The 8,087-nt window shown below is 37.2% G+C and overlaps 1 protein-coding gene across 3 annotated transcripts in view; it reads right to left on the reverse strand.

Annotated features, from left to right (window-relative positions):
* Positions 1-5,367, reverse strand: part of plxnb1b (plexin b1b) — a 63,484-nt gene extending 58,117 nt beyond the window's left edge. For all 3 annotated transcript variants that reach the window (XM_024270169.2, XM_024270171.2, XM_024270168.2), the window contains exon 1: positions 5,072-5,367. The gene's annotated coding sequence lies outside the window, so the exon portion shown is untranslated. The remainder of the gene's footprint in view (positions 1-5,071) is intronic.
* Between the last annotated feature and the right edge of the window lie 2,720 nt (positions 5,368-8,087).

An 8,087-nucleotide genomic window follows, 5' to 3' on the forward strand; every position in this document is an offset into this window, starting at 1 on the left:
CATGTAAGCTACAGTAATGTAAAAAGAGCTAAAGGGGTGGGGACTAGGGGGGCATGTCTTTATGCTGACAAATGTAATTATCACTCCCCTTTAAACTCCCTGCTGCTCTGTGTGAATGGTTTTCCCCTCCACATCAAAGCTAATTCAAAAAATAACACCAACTAGACCCAGGTCAGCTGACCAAATAACCACCAGGTAGCTAGTAACAAGCATGTTTCCATTCACTAAAATATAAATGTACAACTTTACAAAAGAAATATGCAAGTCTAGGTCAGATATTTTTTTCCACTTTTAATCAAATGTAATATTGAATTTAACAATACTGGAAGAAATTTTTAGGGGTGTCATGTTTTACTTCACGCCTAAAATCAAATTTACTCAAGGTTGATTTGGCGTTTAATAATAGCAGGTGATCTTATGGGGTTGTTTGGAGTAACTGTTCATTTTCCCATATGTTCCTTTATAGAACTATACAGGTTTGAAGATGTGTCACATGACCATGCAGTTTGTCCATATTTAAATATGGTTGTACAAATTGTATGTAAATACTAAGAATAAGCGGAAATAGAGAAGACGCCAGTAGCAGACCTGCTAAGTTTTGTGCTTCAGTAACCAGACCATAATAAGCCTTAACTTTGTTTACCATGTTATTTAAAATAGAAACCTAGCATTGTGAGGAAAATTCCTACAGGGGAAATCCCTTTCTCAACACTCGAATGAAAAGATCAGCTGGATGAAGCTGTTACGTTGTCCTCGACATGCACTGCAGTAAAAGCAGGTCTACATCTCTGCAGTGCATGTAAACTCTTAATGGGATTTCTCTAGTGAGGCAACCAAGCGAAGGAACACATCCACTGATGCCACAAAAATAATTAAAAAGTTTAAGAACTGTGACAAAACAGGTGATTGTCTCAGAAGGATCCACAGACCTCTTATCACATAGTGCACAAATTTGATTTGTGCAACACAAAGAAATATCCAGATGGCCTGACACTAAATTAAAACACATCTCTGCTTGAAATGTTTCAGATGTTTTGCATTGTTTTTTTTAATTCCTCCTCACCAAAACATACAGAGCTGCATCCACACAAGCACAGGCAAAGGCAACTACAAAGAAAGCCACACAAACACACCCCTCCCTCCAACAACACCTCACAGCCAGGTAAGATCAGACAAATGCGACCACATTACCCAGGGGAACAGCCCTTCAGTCAAAGGCAACAACAAATACTCGACTTACGCAAATGCTTCCTGCAAGACACCAAGATGTTTAGAGCAGAGATTAAATAAAGATTCTAACTTGAAACCCCGATCTAATCATCTTTTGATCCATTTTAAAAGCGTTCCCAGTAAGGATAAAACGATTCTTCAGAATCTGTGAAAAACCGGTTCAAACACGTCAAAATGTTCATCGATGCAGAAAATTTTTTAAAAATCGATTTGACAGCTTTCCATGTCAGCACACCTGTTAGTGTGTGTGCACCTGTGTGTGTAGATGCTTACACACCTGCACAAGCAAGTGGACACTTTCAATGAAAGTCAATGCAAATGTGTGCACACCACAATTCCTGGCCTCTGCACACAGAGCGCACGTTTCTACGCACATAAGTATAGTCTTCTTCTATTGTAGTTTTACTGTTCGTTAGCGCTCCTTCACCACCTACAATACAGAGAACCTTGGAGCAAAAAGTCAAAGAGGTGCGAATCCTCCAAATCTTGCTCCAGCCTTTCTTGTTTTCACAACTCTGTCACATTAATCCGACTGGGCACAGCTGATTCATTTCTCTTTTGTGATCATGTTTGGCCCCCCATGCTTTGAAGTGGACGCTACCCACGCACTGCTCCCAAATCCAGGTTCCTGATTGGTCACAGTGCTGCGCTGCTGCGACTGTGCATAAAAATGTTGAACTGGGTTGAACATTCAGTGCGCACTCCCCGGCTGGGGGGGTTGCACTGAGCGGGTGCAGAGCGGTCCGTCACATAGAGCACAATATGAACAAAGGATGAAAGGATTTGTGATTTCAATATTATGTATAATTGTCTATTTTTATTGAATCCTTTCTGTTGGTAGGAAAACAGACAGTTTGATGTAAGGGACAAAAAGAAAATGCGCATGGCCTTTAAATACTATTAAATTCATTGTATTGATAAAAAAATCAAAATTGTGACTTTAAAATTGTGAATCGAATCGTGGCTTGACTGAATCGTTACATCTGAATCTACATCCTTGCTTGGTTTGACAATATTGAAAAGCAAAAATATCCCCCTCCCTGTCCACCTGACAGACTTCATTAAACTGAGATAAGTCAGGGTGAAGTTCATCCTGACTTTACAGGAATGTTGAACTTTTCAATGAAGGTACGGCACAAAGCTGCGACTATAAATCTTTGTCATTGATGAAGATGTAAGTTAATCACTCGAAACCCATAAAGCTGTGGCCACACCTCACCCAACAGACCGAGCACAACGGCCCAGTTTGTGCCTCCAAGCAAGGAAAGAGGAAAAGTTACCCCCCCCTCCACATATGCACATTACAGCAAGCTATTCATACATCCAACAGCTAGAATACATCACTGACGACCATTTCTTCCAAGGCAAAAAAGAACATTTTACATTTTCATTTTTTTATAAAAACTGAGAATGAAGTCATTGATACAAGATTTTAAACTTTGCTTATCAACAACCTCCATTTTTGATTTTCAGAGATATAAAAAATTGGTTTATTGTAAAACAAAACAATTCTGCAACCAATGCCCCATGTGCAATAAGTCCTGACTCAAATCTGTTCACAGGTCCAAATTACAATTTTTAAGACAGAAAATACATTTTCACTATTATAAATCTGGGGAAACGTAACTATCATACTTTTATTTGAATATTCCCTTTTGCAAAAGGGAAAAATACTGCAAGAACAACTAAAACAACTTGAGAACTTTTCGTGTAGAAACAACTTTGATAAATGAATAATAAAGTAACACTTTCAGGTGGATTTAGTACAAGAAGCAAAGACTACACATTACAAATGGATAAGAGAGAGAAAAATATTATTTAACTGCATTGAGCAAGAAAATTATATCACATTCCAAAGTAATTTCTTCCATTTTTGTCATGTAAAAAATGGTGTAGCTTTATTGTCAAAATTCCTCATTTTCAATAGTTAGCCTTGGTTATGTTTAGTTAACAAATACAATGTATTGTTCAAAATCAAACAAAATGTTCTTGAATCAGAAGTAAAATCAAACTGAAAAAGTGAAATCTGATTCTGTAGTTTGGCAGTGATACCCAGTCCTAACACAGACTGCACCATACAGCTGAAGGCACAAAGAACTGGAAATATGATTCATATGAATAGAAAAAGTCATTGTCCACAGAAGGATGACGAGGATATCTAAAATGTTCTTTTTTTGGACAGAAGGAGGAGCAAAAAGCCTATGATTAATGACAACGCTAAAACAGACACATTTATTATTATAATACAAAAAAGCAAAAATGATTTTTTTTAAATACTGTTTCAACTGGTATATATTTCTTCTTGATACAAAAAATGCTTCTCATTGTTGATTTACAGCACACAAATATAAACTGTACAACTTAAAGCCACATTCAAGAAGGATAAATATTAATAGCATTGTTCTTTTTTGCGTATTTTAGGAAAAAGCTACATTTCCACATCAACCAATGTTTGGATATGCAATGCAAACAAAAATTGAAAATATTGTTTTAAAAGTGCCTTTAGAATATTCTGATCTCTCTTTTATTAGTTTAAAATATGAGCCCTGGTCGACCCCGAGGTCCTCTGGTACAGGCCTTGCAGTATTCCAAAAGTTAGGACTAAAGAATTTCTCTTTCAGTTTTTATGGACCTCGCTTGTGGAACAGCCTCCCAGAGAGCCTCAAAGCTGCAGAGACTGCTCATGGTTTAAAAGGAAGGATCAAGACCTACCCCTTTTAAATCAGGCTTTTAGATGACATTCAGGAACATGTTTGATATTTAAATCACTTCATGTTACTTCTGTTTTTACTCATTTGATCTTTTCTATACACTTTAACTGATTTATATCCACCTGTTAAGCTTTGTTTATTTATTAATACCAGCTTGTACTTTTATGTATTTATATTTTTGCTTCAACTCCAGTGTTTTCCTCAAAGGGGATCCTCTAAATCAGTGATGGATAAGGATCGCTGTAGTGGGATGTCCCAGGATCTAGAGTTAGCATCCTCTGTGAACTTGACTGTGTGTGTGTGGTGGTGGGCTGGGTCACTGTTGTGGACAAATATTGTCTCCCCACTCCTGTACAAAGCTAGATTTCTACTTTGTATCTTTGCAATTAAATATTTTATGCATTACTTTGTTGTATGCTTGTGAGTGTGTGTGTGTGTGTGTTCTGGTGGTGCTGAGGGGAATTGCATGGCTTTTATAAATTTGTGTGTGTTGTCTTGCTTTTACTTTTTAAAATTGGATTGTGTTTGCATGTGAAGCACTTTGAGTGACATTAGTTGAAAGAGTGCGATACAAAAAAAAATATTTGATTTATTTCAGATTTAAATAAAGTTGTTTTTGAATGGATTTAAATAAAGTTGTTTTTGAATAGATTTAAATAAAGTTGATTTTGGATAGGTTTAAATAAAGTTGTTTTTGAATAGAATTAAATAAAGTTGTTTTTGAATAAGTTTAAATAAAGTTGTTTTTGAATAGGTTTAGCCCTTTTTAGCCCACCATCACACGGTTCGGCTTTTAAAAATGACAAAACAGCTTTCCAAACTCGGGGGAACCCGGTTCTGCCGCTAACTAGCTGGGTCCATGTACCGGGTCACTTCAACTCGGGACAGGGCGGTTGTCTACTTTCAGACACGGATGAATACAGTGATGAAAACGAAGCGGAGGGAATAAAAACGCGTTCACATTAAGCCAACGGCTTCTTTGCGGCAGGTCAGTTAAAGCTCATGATGGAAACAAGTGGGGAAACACGCACGCTCGAATTTTTACTGTCACTTTCTAGTATAGTGGAATTATTTAGTGGCAAACACCCCTACTGGAGTAACAAGCGCACCCCTAGGAGACAGAAACTCACCGCTCGGTTCCCGCTACTTCGGTTTGTCCACAGATGAATGACCCCCGGGCTGGAGAACTTTACTCCTCAAGGTTCGACCAAACAAACCCTCCCGCCTCCCCACTCTGCTTCTGAAAACTTAAATGTTTCCACAAAAGAGTTAAACTCTCTCAGGTCAACGAACCGAACCGAGCTAAGCCTCTAGTGAAGTTCCACAGGTCGGTCCCAGTGTACAGCTCGGTGGTGGCCCCGCGTGAGTCCGCAGAGCAGCGCTGCAGCAGCGGCTGTGAGACTCCGCGCGCCCCCTTCCCCGCGGCGACAAAAAGGGGCCTGACCCAAGCATGCTGCGTTCATAGGTGCCCCGGATTTTACATAACTCAACCCTAGCGAATGCATGTAATGACAATGTAAACCATTTACGTTTTTCTTTAATTCACACCTGAATTATTGACATTAACATTTGAGCAACCCTATTCTAACCGTAAATCTGCACATCAACATTGTGTTTCTTTCCAAAATTATTTTACTTAAAATTGATTTTTGTTATCGTTGTTAAAATATATTATAAAAGTGTTCATTTATCTCTTAATCTGTGCGTGTGTGTTAAGTTGCATTTTCCATCCAAGCCTGAAAATTTAATCAGAGAAGTAAAACCCACAACTTTTGTTCCATAAAGTTTCAAATTTGTCTTAATTTCCAGCATTTATCGTTTAAGAATATAAACTCTTAAAACTCCCAGAAAATTCTGAATTTGAACTCTCGTTCTAATCACAAAAACAAATTGAAAAACATCATAGTATCAAAGGTCACCTGCTGTGGTGGGTTTGAATTATTTCCATGAGCTTCTGAACGCAACATTAATAGGTAAGAAATTGACAGGTGTTTGAGAGACCCCTGCTGGCCAGCTGCAGAAATGCACCAAGAGAAGATGTGAAATTGCAGTTCACAGCTGAGGATGCATCCATTTCCTCCAAGAGGGCACAAAATGACACAAAATTCCAGATAACAGAGGAGCAAAGATACAATCAGGGTTATGGTCAAGTGTACTGGCCCGGTGTCTAGTCATGATCCATTAGCTCCATATGAGCTCAAATATAATTCATCTTTTTAACACCCAGATCCTCTCTGACGGGTAATTTATACATCAGGGTCAGTGAAGTATACTTGATCAGAATTAGATTATTCATTTTGGTTGTTGGATTTTAGTGTTTATAAAGCTCAGACAGATTAACAGATTAATTCACTCTAAATTCACCGCTTGGTGGGTCTGTAAGAAGATTAAGATGAGATTTATAATTATACTACACAAAGTAGTAACCTCATCCTCGATAAACACAGAGGCAGCTAAACTGAAAAAACATTTTCGGATTTAAACCTTTCGTCCTCTTTAATGGTTGCTTTTGTTATTTAAAATAAAAAATAACATAAAAACCAGTGTGTGCCATATTTTAAGTGTTTAACTCATTTTAGATACCTTATAACAACACGTCAGTATCAACCTGAAGTGTGTGAGCCTCAGAGCTGCGGGCCCGACAGAGACTCGAAAAGGTCACAAGGTCCCAAAAACTGATTGGCTGCACTTTCCTCACTCTGAAAGAATCACACGGTACATGCCTTCTCTGTGAATTTGGGACAATATAAAGGACACACTCTGGCCATTCACTGTTTGATCTATCACTGTCAGGCAGATGACATCTATCAATCAAGACAAAAAAACAAAAAAAATCAGATGCAGCTTTCCCACAGAACAACAATTACATTTCATAAAGCTGCAAAATATCTATACTGTATATATTTGGTCCCAGAGGGGACTGTGCAATTTAAAAGATAGAATGAATCGTTTGGGTTGTTTGTTTGTTTGTTTTTTTAAATGTTAGTTTTCCTTATGAAGTCATTTCAAAATCTGCAGAAATAGTCAGATCTTTTGTTGTTGTTGTTCGAATAAACACCAACCTTTGTTTTGTTTTTACTCATGCACATTTCTACCTACTTTATGCAAATGTTTTATGGAGACATTTTAAATGAAGCCTTGGGTCTTAGGTCTTATGTTAAAATAAAATCTTTGGTCTAAAGTCAGTGAAGTCTCATGTCTTATATTTAAAAATGAGACTTATTTTGTTCAATTTTATCAGAATAAGTCAAACTGAGTGGAAGTTGTGTCATTCAGTCTCACTCAGTGTCTCCCAAAGAAGATTCTGTGTCACAGAATGGTTCTCAGGTTTGTAGATCAAAGATGAGTTCTTCCATCAAACTTTAGATATTTAAAGCAGCTGCGATGTCAGTTTATTTCCAAGACTTGTTTTGAGTCTAATCTCCTTGAGTCTAAAACTAGAACAGTCTGAAGGTCACAATTAACCTTTTCTTCTTTTCTTTTAACCATCTCTATTTGCAGTTTGGCAGCCTAAACACTCAGGTCTCCAAAAATCTAAAAAAAAATACAACTATGAATATAAAAATAAGCAGTTTCTGTTTTTTATTTCTTGTTTGGATAAAAGATCTTCTGCTTACTTTAATTTCCATATTAGTGTGTTATAATTCCTTTTTAATTGCATCCTGTCATTTTTTTCACAAATCTGTAATCTTAAAAGCTTGAAAAAGATTTGTGAACTCTTAATGAAGTGAGATGATCTCCTTTCCCGTCATAAAACTGATAGCTTCATCTTTCATGAATATATATATTTTTAAAGTTGATAATTGCAGGATATGTTTTTTTAACAAAGAGCTAAAAGTGGTTTTATGTGGGAGTGGCTTGTGTTCATGAGGAAGTTCATCTAACACACATCTCCTCTATACTCCAACACAAATGTTCCTGTATTAGGATTATCAATCTCTGAACTAAGTGTTGTTTGCAGACAGATTTTCCTGAAATCAACGTGATCAAGATACAACACTGTCACATTAATTTCTGATGGAGGACAAGATAAAGTTGTTCCTTTGAAGCTGCATGGACTCCGTGGGGCAGAAGAACAGAAGATGCAGTGATGAGAGAAAGAGATAACATCAAGAAGCAAAGCTGAGAAGTGTGTGTGAGATTTCC

The sequence above is a fragment of the Oryzias melastigma genome, linkage group LG5 (genome assembly GCF_002922805.2).
Source record: "Oryzias melastigma strain HK-1 linkage group LG5, ASM292280v2, whole genome shotgun sequence".
NCBI classification, from domain to species: Eukaryota; Metazoa; Chordata; class Actinopteri; order Beloniformes; family Adrianichthyidae; genus Oryzias; species Oryzias melastigma.